This window comes from Podarcis filfolensis, assembly GCF_964270895.1.
Source record: "Podarcis filfolensis genome assembly, chromosome: 8".
In the NCBI taxonomy this organism is placed as follows: Eukaryota; Metazoa; Chordata; class Lepidosauria; order Squamata; family Lacertidae; genus Podarcis; species Podarcis filfolensis.
Window position 1 is genome coordinate 15,475,332 of NC_139611.1, and position 22,190 is coordinate 15,497,521.

Sequence of the window (22,190 nt, forward strand, 5' to 3'; positions counted from 1 at the left end):
GCCCCTTTCAAAGATCCCTTCATTGTGTGGGAATTTTGTGGATAGTAGGAGAGTATATATTGATTAAATATTATCCTTCTCAACTCACACTAGTGAGTCTCTCATATGTGTGTGAGTGTATAGATAGGTAAAGGTAAAGGTAAAGGTAAAGGGGACCTCTGACCATTAGGTCCAGTCGTGGCCGACTCTGGGGTTGCGGCCGTCATCTCGCTTTATTGGCTGAGGGAGCCGGCATACAGCTTCCGGGTCATGTGGCCAGCATGACTAAGCTGCTTCTGGCGAACCAGAGCAGCACACGGAAACACTGTTTACCTTCCCGCCGGAGCAGTACCTATTAATCTACTTGCACTTTGATGTGCTTTCGAACTGCTAGGTTGGCAGGAGCTGGGACTGAACAACGGGAGCTCACCCCGTCGCGGGGCTTTGAACCGCCGACCTTCTGATTGGCAAGTCCTAGGCTCTGTGGTTTAACCCACAGCGCCACCTGCATCTCAGAGGTATAGATAGATAGATACAGAGATAAATAGATTGAAAGATAGACAGGCAGACAGATAGATAGATATGAGAGAGAGTTTATTCCCGCTTTACACAGCAAGAGTCTAGTTGCATATTTGTTTCAATCTCTTTAGTTAAAGAATCCTATCTGGCAGTTTATTCCTGGTAAGACCCCTTTGATTCCCTCGTAAAAGAATAAAGACACAAGAGTCTTCCGTATAAGTATTAAAGGTTTACTCACATTCAATTCTCAGATCCCTGAAAGCAAGCTTTAGCTTGTAGTGACAGATACAGTGTGGCTTACATCCTTGTTAGGATGGGCTCATGGGCTGCTGGCAGAGAGCCAGCAGTGCAATACAAGAGAAGAAATGGCATCAAAAATGAGCAGCATCAAAAGAAGCTGACTACATGACTGGGCCATTTGTGGGGTCTGCAAGGGTCATGTCCACCTACCTGGTCACATGCAGAGGGAGGATACCTGAGACCAGGTGTAACAGGAAGTTCAACTGACTGGAGTAGCATCCCCTGCTTGTGTCCACTCTAGGCAAACAGGAAATGTAGTATTTGTCTGCTCCAATGGATTACATCCCACCCATTGCATGTGGAAGCTCAGCACTACCTGACACACCTAGCACCTAATGGGCTACAGGTGATTAATGTGTCCCTTGTCTGCACTGGGCACTCCTCTGCAAGGAGCACAATCGCCCCAGCTCCTGCAGGACTTTATACCGAGTTGTCCTCCTTGAAGCAGACATGGAGGATGGGGCGTTCCATGATGCCACCTGTCAATCAACTGACAGGAGGTTTTCAGCATGATGGTTGGAGCGTCAAAGCCCTGCATTTGCATGCTTTTCCAGCCCCTCCAAGGAAGGAGGCTTCATCACCACTTGAAGGAGTCCATTCCACTGTCAAACTGCTCTTTCCATCACAATGTACTTCCTAATGTTGAGTCAGAATCTGCTTCCTTGTAACATGTTGCCATCGGTTCTGGACCTACCCTACAGAGCTGGAGAGAACAAGCTTGCACCATCCTCCATGTGACAGCCATTTAGCTATTTAAAGATGGCTAGCATATCTCCTGTCATTCTCTTATGCAAGCTAAACATACCCAACTCCCTCAACAGTTCCTCATAAGGCCTGGTTTCCAGACCCTTGATTATCTTGGACACCCTCTTCTGCACACATTCCAGCTCATCAATATTCTTCTTCAACTGTGGCACCCATAACAAGACACAATACATCAGGTGTGGTCTGACCGAGGCAAAATAAAATGGCACTACTACTTCACTTCAACTGCACACTATACTTCTGTTGATGCAGCCTAGAATAGCATTAGCTTTTTTTGCCGTTACATCACTCTCTTGGCTCATGTTTAGCTTGTTGTCTACCAAGACCCCTAGATCCTTTTCACATGTTGTACTGGCAAGCAAAGTCCTGCCCCCACCAAATTTTACGTATGTGCAGCTGCTTATTTCTACCTACAGTAAGTGCAAAACCTTGTATTTGTTTATATTGAAACTCATTTTGTTAGTTTTGGCCCAGTTCTTCAAACTATTAAGATCATACTGAATCCCAATTCTGTCATCTGGGGTGTTAGTTACCACACCCAGGTTGGTGTCACCTGCAAATTTGATTAGCATCCTCTCAATTCCTTCCTGAAAGTTATTTCTGAGGAAATTGAACAAGGTGCCTAGGACAGAATCCTGCAGAACCCCACTTATCCCCCTTTCCCAGGATAACGAGGAAGCAATAGTGAGCCCTCTTTGGGTTTAGTCAGTCAATTAGCTCATCTGGAAGATCCTTAGGCAGCCACCCGGGTTTCATTAGATGCCTTCCACTTTCTTTTCTTGTTGGAATGGTTTGCATGGGTGCCAACTATGCTGGGTCCTGAGTGCCTGAGCACCCACAAATTTTAAATGAAGGGGACATCCCTCAAGGTTCGATTACATGGTGCATACATGGCCCACAGGATGTGTGATTGACATCAGCATACTGTGGGACATGCCGACAACACACGTGCACACACGCATGCCATGGTAACGTCAGAATGTTGCGGGCACCCACAGTCGTGGGGGCAAAGCGACGCGCCTGATTGTGTCTATTTGTGCCTTCAATAGTTCACCTTTAAGAAACTCCCATCCATCATGGGCTCCCTTCTCTTTTAGTATTTCTGACTATTTGATCTCGTCCAGAACACAGCTGAGACAAGCCTAGTTAGCTCAGTTGTCTAGAGCGTGGTGCTGGTAATGCCAAGGTTGCAGGTTTGATTCCCGTTATATGGGAAAGCTGCTTGGCAGGGGCTTGAACTAGCTGATCCTCAGGGTTCCTTCCAGCTCAACAATTCTGTGATTCTACTCAAGAATATATGGATAGAAATGCACCCTGTGTGTGCTCAGAAGGGCTCTTTTAAAGCCTGCAAAAGACATGGTGCCTCCAAGAGGCAGGTACAGGGGGACTGATGTCCAGGGCCCAAAGCCGGAAGGGAACACAGACCTGGAGCTTTCATGTTCTTTCTTTCAGAAGCCAATCTGTGTTCCCACTGGAAACGAAGTTATGAAGCAGAACCCCCACCCCTCAAGTGCATTGTTCTTGTCCTGAAGTTGTAACCCTTTGAATAACCACAATTTGTATTACCCAGAGCGGAAAATGAAAATAATTGTATCCTCTCCCTTTGTATCATAAAAATGGAGTCTGGCAGTTCCCCGCTGGGAGGTCCACTTCCAAAAAGCAAGAGTCTTTTCTGATCTTTTAACAGAAAAGGAGTCGCTATGGGTACCCACCGGAACACCAGGTCCTCAGAGCTCTCAATCTGAGGTTTTTAACGGGGTGCTGCAACGCTCTTGCAGTCACCCCCAGTCTCAATGCACAGAGCTTTTTCACCTGAAAGAGTTCCTGTCTGCCATGAAAGGGCGACCAACCCGGAAGTCAGAACGAATTAAGTTCTTAACCCGAGGTACCACTGTATTTTGAGAATGTCACGTTCCATGGTTTTTTCCAGCCAGCGAACCTTTCATAGAAAATCCAGCTGACTTCCAGTGGCTCTCTGTCTCTATCTGGAGCCATCAGGACAGAGGGACTGCGCTAAGGGTCACCAGGAAATTGAATCATTCAAAGTGCTAGTGCTGGATCAGGTGGAGAGGGTTTCCTAAACTGGCAGCATCCCCTGACTTGACCTGATGCTGTGCAAGGGTCCCCAACTAACCTTAAAAGACCTGGCCTGGGTTGCTCTTCTGCTTACCTAAACTCCAGGGAGAGTGAAAGTAACGTCTTGTCTGCAGAACAAGACACACCAAGGGTTTGGCAAAGATGAGATCCCATGTTGCTAGAGAGAATCTCAATTCCAATTGCTGCTGAAAACAGGAACCATAAGGAAACCTCACACCCCCTTTTTGAATGTTTTTATTAAATACTGACCCTCTTCTGGTGAATTTTCAGACAGGCATGTAGACAGAAATTGACTTGTTGCTTCCCTAAGCAAAAGGAACCATCTAAAACTATTCATTAAAGAGTATCAATAAATAGAAGCATACATAAATAGAAGCATACATAACATTTTTAAATAGAAAGATGTTTAAATAATAGATTGTTAATGACTCCTTTAAACACAGCTATACATAACGTTGCATGATAAAATCATTTTCAGTATAGAAGAAAGGTCACTAATAAACACATTGGGCATTTGAAAAGTGCCGTAAAACCCAGCACTCCACTCAGGAGATTCTGGCCCAAATTTCCTCATCTCTCAGAGCATTTCCATCTGCAGTTTCTTTTTTCCAGGTATTTCTGGGGAACAGCCAGGACAGCACTGGGTTGGATCTAACTGCTGCAGGCAAAGAGAAAATGCGGTCCTTACCAAGCTAGTGGTCTTTCACTCTTTCTCAAGGGATGGAAAGAAGTTTGCTTTCAGAGAAGTCAAGAGATGAGTTGAGCTGAAGAACCCACCTTTGGCTGGTTTAAATAGCCAAATGATTAGTATTTTAATCTTAATCAAGATTAAGATGCTCATTGATGTTTGGAACTCACAAACTCGTTCCGCCAGGGACAAGCCGTTACAGAGCACAGGGAGTTACTTCACCGAAACACTTCACAGTTCTCATCACCTCATAGGTTCTCCAATGAGAAGAGACATTAAGTCATGAATCTCTGTCCTTAAGTACAAGGTGGGGGTTAATATTCCCCCACCAATTTATGATAGTTGAAATGCAGCATGAGGCACCCCTATCTGAATTGGGAGATTAGCGGGGAATGAATTTATTGGATAATCCCCATGCATCTGTATATCTGCTTTCGCCTCCCATGACTTAAATTGAAGTCAAAAATTGTTCCTTGCAATCCTAAAGGGCAGGAGTGGATCACATGGGGTTAAGTTATTGGGGGGGAGTGTGATTATGATGGAATGCTAGGGGGCAGTGAGACAATAGATCCAATTCCCTAGGGATGGATGTTTGGGGATGAGAGGGCGAGTCTGCACATAGTCTGGTTAACCAGCTGTGAGTGAGGGTATCATGCTACAGATTTTGCATCAGAGGACCTGCCAGAACCCTGAAGTTGAAAATAAATCATGGCCTTCAAACCTGCCATTTGGTGTATTGAATGTAAACCTACAATATGTCTGTCCGGAAGTGCCAACAGGTTTTTCTGGTCCCAATATGTGGCTTGGGCCCTGGAACCCACTCCCAAATCAGGACACAGATTTTCTTCAAATTTGCTTGTCCTTCATGTCATATGGAGCAGGTCAAGGGAGGTGAACCACAAGTTCCTAATTCGGCCTATTTGGCATCCCGTCTGGGCCAGTCAGGCCATTCTGAGCAAGTCACACCCAGCTGCCAATCAATTGATATCACATATGCACTTTTATTCTGCCTAACTTCCCCAAGGAGCCCAGGGAGAGCAATTTGAAAAGCAGGGCAATGCAAAGACATTCTAAAACAGTGAAATATCACCCAGTCCACCAAAGTCCTGGTATGCTATGTGCCCCATGCTGGTGGGTGGGGCAGTTCCCTTTCTCTCTGTTTATGCCATCTCCTTCTCTCCCTTGCTCTCCAACTCCCACTCCCACCCCCTAAGCCATCCCCTTACCCTTCTTTCCTCTTTCATTGATACCCCTGTGAATTGAGGCTAAGGGCTGCAGGAGATTAGGCTGATTGCTGGCAGTTGTTCACCCTTCTTTTCTTGAGGTCTCCTTCTGCTCTGGCTGGTCTCCTACACTCCTGGTTGGTTGGCTGTGTGCTAATTCAGAAGGACAGGACCATATGCTGGTGATGTGACTTGAAGCAGGGTGGTGATGTGGGGATAGGACTGGGGAGGAGCAGATCTGAACCAAATTCCGTATCCCTCTAACACCACAGCTACACCACAAAACTTTACATCTGCGCCACAGACTCTCCTTAACATTGATTGCCTACTTCAGGTACCCATGAAAGAGTTCTAGAACAGGCAACATGAAACTTACGTTGTAAACTGGGCAGAATGGGTGTGGGCATCAGGTGGGTTGGAAACTTTTTCAGTCCCAACTACCATTGAACCCAACATGTTTTGACTACCTCCCATTTTGTCTTTAGGCACTGTCACTGGAACTTAACCCCACCATAAGTTGAGAGTCACCTGTACCTACAAATGAGACACGTCATCTGCTGAGGAGGTCTCATTCCAAACAGCAATGCAATTTAACAGACGAACCATAACACAGGTAGAATCAATAGCCAGGACAACCTTGGCAAGATGGGGTGATATGGGGCGTCTGTTACAGAAAGTGTTTGCAGCTTCATTGGGCCAGGAATGGTTTTGTTCCCTGCCTTGTGGTGCTTGAATGAGCTGGACATTGTCTCCACTTTGCTGCACACAGGGAAATCCAGCAGAATTGAGAACACATTGTCTTCTTCCTTGTCACCAAACAGAGGAGCAGAGGCCCATGAAGAGAGCTGCTCAACAGCTCCTAGCCACTACATGGACTCTCCTTGGTGCCTGCCAATCACAGGTTGAGGGGGGTCTCCTCCAGGTGACGCATTCAACTGAGGCTTCCTCCCAATTTCCTTCCACAAAGCTCACACAGAGGATCACACAGAGGGTCAGAGGATATCTGCCATTTATTAAGCATCCCTACAGGGGATGCTGTGTGGACAGTGCATGACAATTAGCATTCATCCCACATTCCTTCCTGATTATTTGCAGGGTATTTCTACACCTTCCATTGCATTATTTGTCCCTGTCACACTTTGCAGGGCATTTTCACATTGCAGTTCTAGCCCCTAAAAGTGCATTTCTTTTCTAAAAGGTGTGTGAGAGAGAGGGCAAGGGCAAGGGAACATACATTCCAACTTATCAATATTCTTTTTTAACTGTATTGCCCAGAACTAGACACCGTACTGGAGATCATCTTGGCCACCCTCCTCTGAGTACATTCCAGCTTATCAATACGTTTCTTGAACTTCATGAGCTAGACACAGTACTCTTAGTGTGGTCTGATCAAGGAAACATAGAGCGATACTATTACTTCCCTTGCTCGGGACACTATACTTTTGCAGATGCACACTAGGATGTCATTCACTTTTTCTACTGCAGCATCACATTGTTGACTCATGTTAAGCTTGTTGTTTACTAAGACCCTGAGATCCTATTCACTACTTGATAAATCAGGCGCCCCCCCACATCTCATGTTTGTGCAGCTGGTTATTTATTCCTCCCAAAGTGTACAACTTTGCATTTGTCCCTATTTAAATTCATTTTGTTAGTGTTTGACCCAGTTCCACAAACCGTTGAGATCATTTTGAATCCTGATTCTGTCTTCCTTGGCATACTACCTCCCTGTTTGGTGTCATCAGCAAATCTGATGAGCATCCCCTAAGTTCCTTCCCTTTTATAAATATATTTATATTTATATATTTATATTAATATAATATATTTATAAATATAAATATATTGAACAACGACATGCATTTCTACCTTCAATAGTTCACCTTTAAGAAACTCCTGTCCAGCTTGAACTCCCTTCTCTTCAAGTATTTCCAGTGCTTTTTTTTCCTGCGAGGACACAGGGGTTCGCATGCCCCTAAACATTTTGTGAATCTAAGTTTCTAACGTCAATAACACCGGTGCTACTCTAATGTCTTTAAGTTTCTGCAATGCTCCTTCAAATGTGCTATAAAATTCCTCCATTCTGTTTTGAATTCATTGTCCTCTTGGTGTCTGATCTTCCCAGTCATTTTCGCCATTTCAGCCTAGTCCATTGATTTCATTATCCATTCTTCTTTCGATGGGGTCATTTCTACCTTTCAGCTCTGGGCATATAACATTCTTGCCACTGTCGTTGCATACATAAATAGGACCTTTATATTCTTTGGAATTTCTTCTCCTATTATACCTAATAAAAAAGCTTCTGGTTTTTTAATAAAAGTTATTTTAAACATTTTCTTTAGCTCCTTATATATCATTTCCCAATAAGCTTTTGCTGATTTACAGGTCCACCACATAGGTAAAAATGTACCCTCATTATCTTTACATTTCCAATACTTATTCAAAATTTTTTGGTACATTTTTGCAAGTTTGACTGGAATTAAATACCATGTATGCATCACTTTCATATAATTTTCCTTTCACGCACAGCATGCTGTAAACTTTAAATCAACCTTCCATAACTTTTCTCATGCCTCAAATTGTATATTATGCCCCACATCTTTTGCCCAATGTATCATTACTGATTTCACTTCTTCATCTTTTGTCTCCCACTCCAACAGCAATTTATATACTTTTGATAGAACCTTTTCATTATTCTCCAACAAATCTTTTTGTAGTCTTGAGATTTCTTTCCCAAAGCCTACCTTTTTATCTCTTTTAAATATATCATTTACTTATTGATATTGGATCACGTCCGTAAACATATGCTTTATATTTTCATATTTCTCAAATTTCAACTGGTTTTCCTCCTCTATAAACAACTCACTATAAGTCAACCATCTTCTTTCCATATTTAATTTTTTAACTGCTAATACTTCTAGTGGTGATATCCACCACAGGGTCTTGTTTTCCAATAAATTCTTACACTTTTCTCACGTAAAATATAATGATTTTCTTACTATATGATTCAGAAACCATTTGTGTATTTTCACCTTCTCACACCACAGATAGGCGTGCCACCCAAACCTATTATCAGATCCTTCCAAATCCAATATATCTGGATTTTCCAAACCTATCTATTCTTTAAGCCAACAGATACAGGAAGCTTCATAATATAATTTTAAGTCTGGCAGGGCAAGTCTTCCTCTTTCTTTTACATCTGTTAACAATTTATATTTAATCCTAGGTTTCTTGCCTTGCCATACAAATTTTGATATATCCCTTTGCCATTGTTTGAAGTGTCCTTTTCCATGAGCTATCGGAATTGTTTGAAACAAAAATAACATTCTTGGTAGCATGTTCATCTTTAGCGTTGAGATAGTTTCACTCTTTGTGGTCTCTCCCACAACCGCGAGATGACTCTGGCTGTTAATTATTTATTGCTAAAAGAACAAACTAGGACGGTGCTCCTCTACTCATCATCCTCCCCAGAAAATGGAGTTGCCCGGACTGAGCTCCTCCCGCTTCCCCAGCATGGAAGCCGCCACCTTCTCTTCCAGTATCTTTCACGCGTTTCTGCCACTTTTGAGATCCTTCGCAATTCGGTTTCCTGCATTCCAACGTCTGGCTCACTATCAGAGCTCTCACACAGCTGTCTGTCCCTTTTGTCAGAGCTCAGATTACAGCTGCTCTCCCTCTCCTCTCTGCTTTCTGCTGCTAACTGTTCTCTCCCTGTCAGCATCTGAGCTTCGCTGACCTTATATTTCCATATTCCACACTTTTACATTGTTATCTTGAAATGAATTTCTATTTTTTGATGTTAACCAGACGCCTAGATGTTTCACTTTCTTTTCCATCTTTAATTCTGTCATTTGTTCCTATTCTTTTTTGTTTTGTTCTGTCATATTTTTAACCAGCATTTTGGTTTTCCCTTTATTTAACTTAAAACCTTCCACTTGGCCAAATTCATTCAGTCTCTCTAATACTTTTGGTACCAATTCCAAAGGATTTTCTACTGTTAAAACTAAACCATCTGCAAATGCCTTCAGTTTATATGCCCTAGTTCCAATTGTGATGCCATCATTGAGTATTTCTGACTGTTACGGAAATTGGGGGTTACATATTAAAGGGTTAAAGTTACATATTACATATATTATGCCTGAATGTATCCTTCCAACTTGACAGCTCAGGGAAGTTACCTAGCTTTAAAATAATATAAAATCATCTCCTTCCCCAGTTTCTTCCATTCCAAAGCTATTTTCCCCTTGAAAAAGGACTCCAGGAAGTTCCCAGAGGTGAAAATTGCTGGGCTCATTGTTAGCCAAAGGAAGCCAAATCTCATCACCTGACTCGCCTCAGGCTCCAGACATGCAAAGGAACTTCTATTGTACTTTTGGGTGGTGGTACTTAAGACATATTTGTCTATGCTAATCTTATACCTGAGTCTTGCCCTGCCATGTCTGCTTATGCTAATCTTGTACCAAGGACTTGTCTGGACATGTTTGCCAAGGTTAACCCCTCCCCTTCGAACTGTATTCTGGGATGTGGTGGGAAAGTTTTAAAAGTCTTTGTCACCCCATCCTCGGGGTTCAAAATTTGCTCTTTGAACCTATTGCGCAATAAACTTTGGTCTACAGCTATTTGCTGGCTGGACTCCTTCCTTTATTCTGCAGGGACCCGCAGGCTCTGCCCGACGAGCTGGGTGACTGAGCAGCCTCACACCTAGATTTTTCTTTAACACTGACCATGGGATCTCACCTGGTACAGTGGTGAGGGAAATGCACGCTTTGCATGCTCAGAAAGTCAGAGGGCATAAGATTTCCTGGGAATTGGGGGGGAAAGGAGGTTTCTTGTGGCTTTAACTGATGTGTGTGTCTGGGAGAAATTCAACAGGTTGCACATTTCTTTTAGCAGATTCACTTCTAGAAAAAAGCTCCACCTGTCCTCAGTCTGTCTACCAGGTATAAAAACTATCAGTGTGGACAGACAGAGCCATACTTTCAGGCCCACTAATGCACCTTTGAAGGGAACTCAACTTAGAATATGACATGAAGCGTTTTCAAATTCTCTGCACATCTGTGTCCTCTTTTCAGAGCGTGTTGGAGGGCTGAGTATGTGGGTGCACCTCTAGATAAACATATTGTTTCATTCAAGATATAAAACAACAGGATTCAAGGCCATGATTTATTTGCAGTTGCTGGGTTTTGACAGGTCACTTGAGGTAACTGGGGTTACTGCCAATGAAATCTGGGTTCAGGGCTAAAGGAAGACAGGAGTAGAGTGGAGGTGTCAGGCCGTGAAGATGTGCCTTTGAGATCTTTTGGTGAACCTGCTGAGCATCTGGCTTGATTGCAGTCTTCTCAGGGTTTTACGTCTTTTTTACTTCTGAGGAGAAAGTAGAGGGCATTCCTCTGAGCAGCCAGTTACCAAGAAGGCAGCAAGCACAGAATTTGAGAGCTGTGAAGGACTTTGGAAGTTACTTAGTCCAGCCTCTTCCCAACACAGGAGTCTTGAAACTCCACAAGATGTGGCTGTCTGGACAATTTGCATACTTGTTTTCTCACTCCAAAACACCACTCTCTTTGGGTTGAGTCCACTATCCCACTGATTTTACTCTCAGGAATTGCCTCCAAATATTCCCCCAAAATCAACCCTCCTGTAACTTATGCCTGCAAGACCCATCCCTCCCCTTTGACCAGGAAACGATGAGTCTTTGCCATCTTCCAACTGACAGCCCTCCATGGATGCAAAGAGTGCTCTTCTCTCCCCCTTCACTCTTCCCTTCTCTAGGCTAAACCAAGACTGTTGTAGCCAATGAATGGGTACCAACTTAAATAAAATATGGAGGGCAAGACGATCACAAGGTGTGGCACACGCATACCATTTGAATGGCTACGCCCATCAACTATGAGACAGCACGGCCCCCCTCAGATTTTTTATTTGGGAGGGTGAAGGAACCTTGGCCCCTAGGAGTAGGCTCCAATAATCCAATGTTAGTCCTAATTGAAGTAGGCCCACTGATGTTAAAGAACATGCCTAGCTTAGGTCTATGAATTCCAGTGGCTTTTAGTTGGTTATGACCTTCCATTGCTACAACCCTTCCTCCTAGGTCTTTGCTCACACTCATTACCCTCCTCCAAACCCCTTCTATTGATTGCCTTCTCATCTTCCTAGAACAGCTTCCGCTTTGTTTAATCTCTGAGCAAACGTCCTAAATTCAGCAAGTCAATAAACTCCCATCATGGATACTTCTTTGCTAGGGAAGCTACACCTGCTGAATTGTTGTCTGCTGCACCACAGCTAGAGGAACAGGATGAATTGGGATGAGCAGAACAGTGCAAAAAGAGGGCCACATTCATCAAGATGCCACCATGCCTGGGTTCCGGTGTCCATTCCAACGCCCAACAGCATGCTGAAAGGACATTTCTTCTGAAGCCCATAGAATGGATTGAAGTGTGCAGGTGGCCTTTGTGAGTGTGTTATGCCTGCAACACTTTCCCCTGCTGTCTCATGTGCCTTCAGGACAAATATATTTGGGGACTCCTGATCAGGACCAAAAGGGTGGTGCTGATCTCATTTCTCAATGGGGAAGGGCATTATTATTATTATTATTATTATTATTATTATTATTATTATTATTATTATTCACTGGAGGAGAAAGGAAATATGACAAAGCAGGGAGACTATCCCAAAAGCTCACTATCATTTCACCCCATCCCCTACAATCTTCCAGCCAAAACCAACCTTTGCCACGTTTTCCAACCTTATACACCCTATCTCCAGAGCGACATATGTTTACACCCTAGAGATAGAAAGAGACACAGCTTAAGTCCTGAAAATGTAGGTTTACATTGGATATAGGTTTACAGTGAAGACGTCGTGGACCACTGATGAGCAAGAAATGGACACCCATTGAAATAATTGGTTTGCAGATGGATTAGCCACGATCTTACATTGAAGCCGAGTGGTTGATTGTGCAATAGCAGCAGCCCTCCTGAATGCACAAAGTGCCCTCCAGATGTTTTGCACTACGGCTCCAGCCAGCTTGGCCAACAGCCAGAGGTGTTGTAGGATCCACAGAATCTGAAGAGCACCAGGCTACGGAGCATGGCCATACTAAGTGCAGTAATCACAATAGATGATAACAGATAACAGTAGAGAATGGAGAATAGTTTCCTGCTTTGAGCACACATATGTCATGAAGACGGAGTTTTCCTGGAGCTCAACAAATCCCTACTATCGGCCTTTTCTGAGCTTTAAAACCAGGAGAGCCTCTGTACCATTTTCCTGCTGCAAAAGTTCCTGAAGGCCAACTGACTGCAGTTTCCTGAGTCACTGAGCCTCTACCCTATTTGAATGTCTCCTAGTGGGACTCTGGCCTTCTTTTGTTTTGGATTTTATCATCTGTCTGCCATGTCTGCCAGTCTGCCATGCCTCTCCACAGTCCTATCCTTCTAGAAAAAGAAGTGCCGGAACTCATTTTGAACACCTCCCTTGTTCTCTTCTAGTGACAATGGCACCCACCTAGAGGTGCCAGAACTAAGTTCAGGTGAACCTCAGGTACAAGGATGTCCCCACCAAGTATGTGAAAGGATTTCCTTTGCCTTTCATACTTACAGCCGCCCTCGTACAGGCCGCTCCACCCACACGTGGCATATAGTTCACGAGTGCCAGAACAGACAGCAAGATCACAAGACGCTTCATGATGGATGGAGCTGGTGCTGGTGCTGGCTTTGGATCAACTGAAAGGAGAAGGGGGAGGAACTTGCAATTATATTTTGACTGAGATTCAGAAAACAAGGAGCAATAGAAGCCACAAGAGTAACATCCAGAACAGCATTTAGAGTCATACTACAAAGGATAATATCACAAAACATCTAAGGAAGTGAATCATAGAATTGCAAGGAACCCTGACGATCATCCAATCCTCTGCAATGCAGGAATCTCAACTAAATCATACTTGACTGATGATTTAGAGTAAGACGTAGAACACATCTCTGATATGAGCAAAAGTTCTTGTGCAGCATGTAGGCTACTGAGGGATGCCCTCCATTCTGCGGCCTGACTCATTGGAGGTTGTAGTCCATGTGCATTCTTGTTCATGTAAAGAGTAGAAGGCAAATAAGCTGTATCAGATTTGCCTTTAGAAACTTTCTCATCATTCCACACAATTCCAGTAAGCTAATCTTTCTGAGAATGCCACGTCCCTTGTTTTGTCTAGACAGCCATACTTTCATAGAAAATCCAGCTGACCTCCAGTGGCTCTCTATCTCTAGCAGTGCCATTGCCCCCCAAAGAGCCTTCAGGCCAGAGGGAGTGAGCTGAGGGTCGCCAGGAGATCAAATCATTCAAAGTGCTAATGCTGGATCAGGTGGCTGTGCAAGGGTCGCCAACCAACCTTAAAAGACCTGGCCTGAATTGCTCTTCAACCTACCTAAACTCCAGGAAGAGTCAATGTGACGTCTTATCTGCAGAACAAAACACACTAAGGGGTTGGCAAAGATGAGATCCCTTGTAGCTGGAGACAATCCCGATTCCAATTGCTTCTGAAAACAGGAACCATAACGCAGAGCTGGGAAGCAGTTGGCCTAATCTTAGGCACATATAACGTTAATCAGTCATTTTACCCAAATTATGTATAATTATGTATTATGTATAACTTGGGTAGAATGACTGGTTAACGTTATATGTGAGACATGATATAATCATTTTCTTGAGTTAGTACATACACCAGTTCTGTTTTCAGATCAGAAAGTCTGCAAAACTATATATCCTTTGATCTGACTTTATATTCTTTGTGAGACTTTAATGTGTACAGTATAAGTTTTGGGGAGAAGAGTGGGGAGGAGATGAGGGGGTAGTGAACTTTTACATAGTGTATGCGCAAGGTTTTGGGTCAGCACCATGTGGATATGTTCTCTTTCTGTTATGTACTGAAGTTCTCACCCTGGGCCAGCAGGGGGATACTGTAGATAGTTATGTAAATAAGGGATCGAAAGTTACGTTCATTTGGCAGGTTGGTAGTTCCCTGCATCTTCTGCTTTTCCCCTTGTGAAGATGGGGACAACATTTGCCTGCCTCCAATCTGGTTGATGGCCCCCTTCTCTAAAGAAAATACTGACCCTCTTCTGGTGAATTCTCAGACAGGCATGCAGACAGAAACTGACTTGGTGCTTCCTAAGCAAAAGGGACCATCTAAAACTATTCATTAAAGAGCATCAATAAAGGGAAACTTTAAAAAGAAGCATACATAACATATTTAAATAGAAAGATGTTTAAGTAATATGCTGTTAATCACTAATTTAAACACAATTATACAGAAAGTTGCATGATAAAATCATTTTCAGTATAGAAGAAAGGGCATTAATAAACACATCAGGCATTTGAGAAGTGCCGTAAAACCCAGCACTCCACTCAAGAGATATTTGCTCACATTTCCTCGTCCCTCAGAGCATTTCTGTCTGCAATTTCTTTTTTCCAGTTATTTCTGTGGAACTGCCAAGACAGCACTGGGTTGAATCTAACTGCTGAGGGAAAGAGAAAATGGGATTCTTATCAAGCTAGTGGTCTTTCACTCTTTCTCCAGGGATGGAAAGAAGTTTGCTTTCAGAGAAGTCAAGAGATGTGTTGAGCTGAAGAACCCACCTTTGGTTGTTTTAAATATCAAGATTAAGATATCAAGATTAAGATGCTCATTGATGTTTGAAACTCACACACTCGTTCCACCAGGGACAAGCTGTTACAGAGCACAGGGAGTTACTTCCCCAAAGCACTTCACATTTCTCATCACCTCATTGGTTCTCCAATGACAAGAGACGTTAGTCATGCAACCCTGTCCTTAAGTACAGTGGTACCTCAGGTTAAGAACTTAATTCGTTCTGGAGGTCCGTTCTTAACCTGAAACTGTTCTTAACCTGAGGTACCACTTTAGCTAATGGGGTCTCCTGCTGCCGCCGGAGTCTGTAACTTGAAGCATCTGTAAGCTGAAGTGTCTGTAACCCAAGGTACAACGGTACAAGCTGGGGGTTAATATTCCCCCACCAATTTGTGATATTTCAAATGCACCATGAGGCACCCCGATCAGAAGTGGGAGATTAGTGGGGAATTGTGAAGATGATGTTGGGAGGTTACACGCTGGTTTTGGGGGCTTCCAAGTCCTGCATTGGGGGGTTTCCCCTGCCCCTTTCAAAAGCCCTTTGCTTCACGCTGAAGCTCAGCACTTGGGGCTTCCAAAGGGACACGGATCAGCTGATAGTTGGTGCTCCAGAGACCCCTTTTGCCCCCGCCCAGCCACCTTTGCATCTGTCCATACCTGACATCTTAGATAAGATGTCAGGTGAATGGGAAGTTTGCCCAGAATGGGTGAAATGGGGTGGGCCTCCTTGGGGCTGAAGGTTCCTCATCTTTGCCATGGCACAATAATGTTTGGAAAAGAAACACATGTTTTGCAGCTTGAAACGAAATGTCAAAATACCCTGCAATGTTTAGCCTGAAGAAGTGCAGAATAGAAAGATGCAGGAACACTCTAAAAAAATATATATTCAGAAGGAATGCAGGATGAATGCTCCTTGTCGTGTAACATCAACACAACATGCACACCAAGGATGGTTAATAAAGGCCAGATATGCCCAATCTCTGTGTAGAGAATGCTATAACAAGAGGCAACCCAGATCTGAAGAGGGAGATTAGTCAGGATTTGCACGTATGATCTTTTTTTTCTCATTTATTTCCATTGCTTTTATGGGTCTACTCTGTAGTGGCTCCCCAAGGTTTGTCTGGCACCTTCATTATAGATTTTTAGGCACCAAGCCAAAAGCTCCCTCTTCAAACAGGCCTTCGGTGGATTAAAAATCTACAGCCTTTTAAATGTATCTGTGGGAAGGTGAGTTTATTGTTTTGCTATTTTGATTTACTTATTTACTGGTTTTTAATCCTGCCTGAGATCTTACAACAAAGGGTGGTATATAAATCTAATCAAACAACAACAACATTACTGGTTTCTGCAGCCACAGCAGGCACCGTGATTCTCCAGCGGCTTAGCTTTACTCTTGAACAGATGCCAACAAGTGATGTGAATGTGTTGTTTGGCCTTTGGGGTGCAGAACCAACAATTAGAAGGCCTTTAGACCAGCAAGTCATAGGACGCTCCCTAACATGTCTTCCTGCTCGAGTGAGCACCAATCTTTCGCAGTTGCTTGACTAGGGAACCCAGGCAAAGGTAGATTTCTTTGTTTGAGAAGTCTGCCGGCTTCTGCCAAAGCAGTCGTGTTTCATCCCTAGAAGAAACAGCACTTGCTTGGTAAGAAATCCTTCCTTCCTTCCTTCCTTCCTTCCTTCCTTCCTTCCTTCCTTCCTTCCTTCCTTCTGCTGGCTCAACTAGTGCTGTGCTGAGAATTCCTCCTGCCTTCCACCCATCCCTATCCCAAACAGTCTCCTTTTGTTCATTCTGCAAGCCCTTTTATAATGCTGCGATGTTTTTATTGATTTTATTATCTGTATTTTAACAGATTTTGTTTTAATTCTATTGCAGTTTAATTGCTTGTTAATGAAAACCCTTCATATGTCTTAGCTCTCCTTATTTTATTTGTGTTTTGCATTTTTATCTGTAAGCCACCTTGGGGGTGGGGTGGGATATAAATCACCATCACCACTAGGATCATATTAAGACTCCCCCCGCCTCTCCCTCTTAGCTTCCTTTCAGCTGATCTGAAGCAGGATCCATTTCCATCCACCATGAAGCATCTGATGATCTTATTTGTTCTGGCTGTCATCTGCAGTGTAAGGACTCAGGTAACCCCAGAGCCGGTGACTTTGAAAAAGAAGGAGCCAGTAAGTATGAAATAAAAAAACCATCCTTTCAGACCATTGGTTGGGGCATCCACCTTCCTTGAGAGGCACAATACTTTTTTTTTCAAATATAATTTTATTTTTCATTTTCAGTTTTTACAAATATTTTGACAAGAAAAACAGAACCTTTGTAGAATTTACCTTCTCCTCGATTTCTCTCCTCTCTTTCTGCGTTTATTTATTTCATATCTTTTTATTACTGCATATCAAATTCAAATATATTTACAGATTCTCCCTTAACCGCCAATATTTTAATTTGTTTAGAATGTGTCTTCAAACAGGCAATAAATTTACCCCATTCTATTTTAAGAAGTCTCTCTTCTTGATTTCTTATTCTTCCAATGAGTTTTGCCATTTCTGCATATTCCCTTAATTTTAATTGCCAATCTTCCTTGAGAGGCACAATATTCTGGTGTGTAACTGGTTAAAGAAAACTCCAAACACCGGACACTAAAGTGTTCTGAGGAGCTGTCAAAAGAGCTGTCTGTGTTTCACCTGAAGAATAAATTATTAAGAGGAGCAGCAGTAGCTGTTGGGTGGGGGGTCAGTCTAGATGATGTCCATGGGTCCCTTCTGGGCATGTGATTCTGTACACAGTGAAGCTTAGAATCTAGAAGAAGAAGCTGAAGCAGTCAAACCATCTTGAAATATGTGACTCACAGGCATTAAGTGGTATCTCTCCCTACTTAAAGGGTTGTCCTTTTGGTACTTACCGAAGATCAGCTGCTGAGGGAGAAGATATGAGTGGCATTTCAAAGGCTGAGAATGACAAGGACCTCAAGTTCTGATGAGAGCATGGAGCAGGTTGGTCTGGACTGGTAGATTGTGTGGGACGGGGTACAGGGATAATTAGTGCATTGAATAATCTCCATGCATCCGTAAATCTGCCTTTGCCTCCCATGATTAAAATTGAGGCCAAAAATTGTTCCTTGCAATCCTAAAGGGCAAGAGTGGATCTCATGGGGTTAAGTTATGGGGGGGGGTGATTTTGACGGAATGCTAGGGGGCAATTTGTGGTGGTAAAAGCATTGAGACAATGGATCTAATTCCCTAAGGGTGGATGTTTGGGGATGAGAAGGCGAGTCTGCACCTAGTCTGGTTGACCAGCTGTGAGTGAGGGTATCATGCTACAGATTTCTGCCATGGGAAGGCATTAGACTAAAAGTCCCACCCAGATCTCAGATTCTGTGATTGCCGCCTGCTTGGGAGAGATAGTTTCAGCTGATCTCTGGGAGGTATGCCTCCCCTCCCCTCTTCTTTTTCCTCACAGGTGAAGAGGCAACTCTGGTCATGGAAAACTGAAAAGCAGACTGGAATCAACCCATATGCTAAGCAGGTTCATCAAAATATCTCAAAGGCCTAATGCATGCCACCTCTGCTTCCTTCTTCCTTTAACCCAAAACCCAGATTTCATGGGCACCCCAAACAATACCCCATTGCCTCAGAGAACCTGCCAGAACCATGAAATGGCAAATAAATCATGGCCTTCAAACCTGCCGTTTGGTGTATTGAATTTAAACCTACAATATGTCTGTCCAGGAGTGCCAACAGGTTTTTCTGGTCCCACAGACTCTCCTTAACATTGATTGCCTACTTCAGGTCCCCACGAAAGAGTTCTAGAACAGGCAACTTGAAACTTACATTGCAAAATGGGCAGAATGGGTGTGGGCATCAGGTGGGTTGGAAACTTTTGCAATCCCAACTACCATTGAACCCAACATGTTTTGACTACCTCCCATTTTGACTTTAGGCACTGTCACTGGAACTTAACCCCACCATAAGTTGAGAGTCACCTGTACCTACAAATGAGACACGTCATCTGCTGAGGAGGTCTCATTCCAAACAGCAATGCAATTTAACAGGCGAACCATAACACAGGTAGAATCAATAGCCAGGACAACCTTGGCAAGATGGGGTGATATGGGGCATCTGTTACAGAAAGTGTTTGCAGCTTCATTGGGCCAGGAATGGTTTTGTTCCCTGCCTTGTGGTGCTTGAATGAGCTGGACATTGTCTCCACTTTGCTGCACACAGGGAAATCCAGCAGAATTGAGAACACATTGTCTTCTTCCTTGTCACCAAACAGAGGAGCAGAGGCTGTATTGATAGATGCCACATGGACTGCAGGTGGGGGAGGATCTTGGGGTGAAGGATGACTCCAGCCCTGGATCCTATCTATTGCCCCTCTGTCCATGAAGAGAGCTGCTTAACAGCTCCAGGCCACTACATGGACTCTCCTTGGTGCCTGCCAATCACAGGTTGATGGGGGTCTCCTCCAGGTGATGCATTCAATTGAAGCTTCCTCCCAATTTCCTTCCACAAAGCTCCGAACTTAAATGTCAAAAATCCCTGGTAGAGGACAAGGATCCTGAGATCACGTTAAGGGTAGCTAAATTCTGTGCTATTGCCAGAAAACTTAGGAAATAAGCTGTGCTATCATAATAATTAAGGTTTTAAATGATAATTTTAGGTTATATGTTAGTGACTAAGTTTTAATTTATATATATTTTTTAACTGTTGCTATATCTGTATTGTACCTGTTATACCTAATTGCAAATTCAAAGGTATCCCTATCGTGTTTTATGACTCCCTTTATACCGTATGTGGTCTGGAACTGGTCTGTGACCGAAATAATAAAATTCATTCATTCAATAATAATAATAATAATAATAATAATAATAATAATAATAATAATAATAATAATTTATTTATACCCCGCCCATCTGGCTGTGTTTCCCCAGCCACTCTGGGTGGATCCCAATCAAGTATTAAAAACAATACAGCATTAAATATTAAAAACTTCCCTGAGCCTTCAGCTCACACAGAGGTCAGAGGATATCTGGCATTTATTAAGCACCCCTATTGGGGATGTTGTGTGGACAGTGCATGACAATTAGCATTCACCTCACATTCCTTCCTGATTTTTTTGCAAGGTATTTCTACACCTTCCATTTCATTATTTGTCCATGCCACACTTTGCAGGGCATTTTCACGTTGCAGTTCTAGCCACAAAAAGTGCATTTCTTTTCTAAAAATTGTGTGTTTGTGTGTGTGTGTGTGTGTTTGTGTGCCAGGGCAAGGGCAAGGGCAAGGGCAAGGGTGGCGACTCTCCAGCCCCAATGAAGCCCACTCAGACTCCCCATTTGGTCGGTGACACCATTCTGGGCTAGCCCAGTGGCGTAGCGTGGGTTGTCAGCACCTGGGGCAAGGCAAGTAATTTGCGCCCCCTAACCCGTGGATTTGCGCCCCCTAACCCTAACCCCCAGATGTTGCACCCGGTGCGGCCGGCCCCCCCTGCACCCCCCACGCTACGCCACTGGGCTAGCCACACCTTTTAGCAAATGCAAAGGTGGCTGGGAGGGGCCAAAGAGAGTGTCTAAAGGACTGGCAATCAGCTGATCGGTGGCCCTATGGAAGCCACAACTGTTGAGCTTCAACATGCAGAAAACCAGGAAGTGTCTCTTGATGTTCAGCTGAGCTCTCCCCTCCTCTAGCTTCATTCCATAAGATGTAGCCCTGCTGTCTCTAGACAGAGCAGAAGAGAACAAACCTCCCCCCTTTTCTATGATTCTATGATTCTAAGATGGTCAAGGGTCTAGAAACTGAGCCTTATGAGGAGCGGTTGAAGGAGCTGGGTGTGTTTAGCCTGGAAAAGAGGAGAGTGAGAGGAGATACGATTGCCACCTTCAGATATCTCAAGGCTCTATCACATGGATAAGGGAGCAAGCTTGTTTTCTCCTGCTCTGGAGGGTAGGACTCGAACCAATGGCTTCAAGTTACAAGAAAGTACAGTCTGACTAAACATTCAGAAAAACGTTCTGGCAGTAAGAGCTGTTCGGCAGTGGAACAGACTCCCATGAAGGGGTGTGCTCTCTTTCCTTGAGGTTTTTAAACAGATGTTGGATGGCCACCCATCATGGATGCTTTAGCTGAGATTCCTGCTTTGCAGGGGGTTGGACTAGATGACCCTTGGGGTCCCTTCCATCTCAAAGATTGTGTGATTGTGTGTGATTCTCTTCGTTGGGTCCTTGTGTTTTTGAAGCATGCAATCACCGCTCCCTCTTCATCTTCTCTTCTCCAGGGGGAAACGTGCCCAGTTGCTCCAGGTTTCCTAAACCACTAACCGTGTCATTATTTCCATACCTCTGAACGTCTCAAATAACACTTCAAGCTGACAAACACAACAACAACAACAACAACAACAACAACAACAACAACAACTCTATAGTATCTTTATTAACCTCTGAGTCACTCTGGATTTCCCTTCAGATAAGGAAAAACACCACCTAAATTGTAGAATAACATGCAACTATAGCAAAGAGGGGACCCAGTTCCTTAGCATAATGAGCATGGATTATTATTAATATTAATATTATTCCATATGAAAATGAAACACAAAAGTAATATTGATTAAAGTATAAATATAAATTAACCTGCCTCCCTCCATGAACTGTATTTCAGGATTCAGAATACATTTCTTTAAAGCACAATAAATTCTACAAGTAGGATTAATAATCTTCTATTTAACATTACATTCAATCTCCTGTAATTTATAAGACTAACTTTTCCTTGACAGCATTCATTGTTTTCTATAACATATAATCAAAACAAATGTCCCCATTAATTAGATCCACCAAATGTTATCTTAATTCGTCTAACTCTTTTGGGTCCTCTTTTTTCTCCTTAAAATACCAAAGTACTGTATGTTATATACATAGTTGGAGCTGCTTTACCAGATTCCTGGCTATTTATAAAATCAATACACAAATGCCAGTCCGCCCCAAACTTGTCTCTTG

The 22,190-nt window shown here is 43.3% G+C and overlaps 2 long non-coding RNA genes across 2 annotated transcripts in view; one reads left to right on the forward strand and one right to left on the reverse strand.

Moving 5' to 3' along the window:
- Positions 1–3,250, reverse strand: part of LOC310769571 — a 57,555-nt gene extending 54,305 nt beyond the window's left edge. Inside the window, exon 1 of the long non-coding RNA XR_014551689.1 lies at positions 3,130–3,250. This is a non-coding gene — a long non-coding RNA (uncharacterized lncRNA). The remainder of the gene's footprint in view (positions 1–3,129) is intronic.
- A 13,296-nt stretch (positions 3,251–16,546) lies between these two features.
- Positions 16,547–18,859, forward strand: LOC310769599. The gene is made up of 4 exons (XR_014551721.1): positions 16,547–16,846; positions 17,238–17,376; positions 18,087–18,198; positions 18,665–18,859. It is a non-coding gene; the product is annotated as an uncharacterized lncRNA (long non-coding RNA).
- Positions 18,860–22,190: the final 3,331 nt, after the last annotated feature.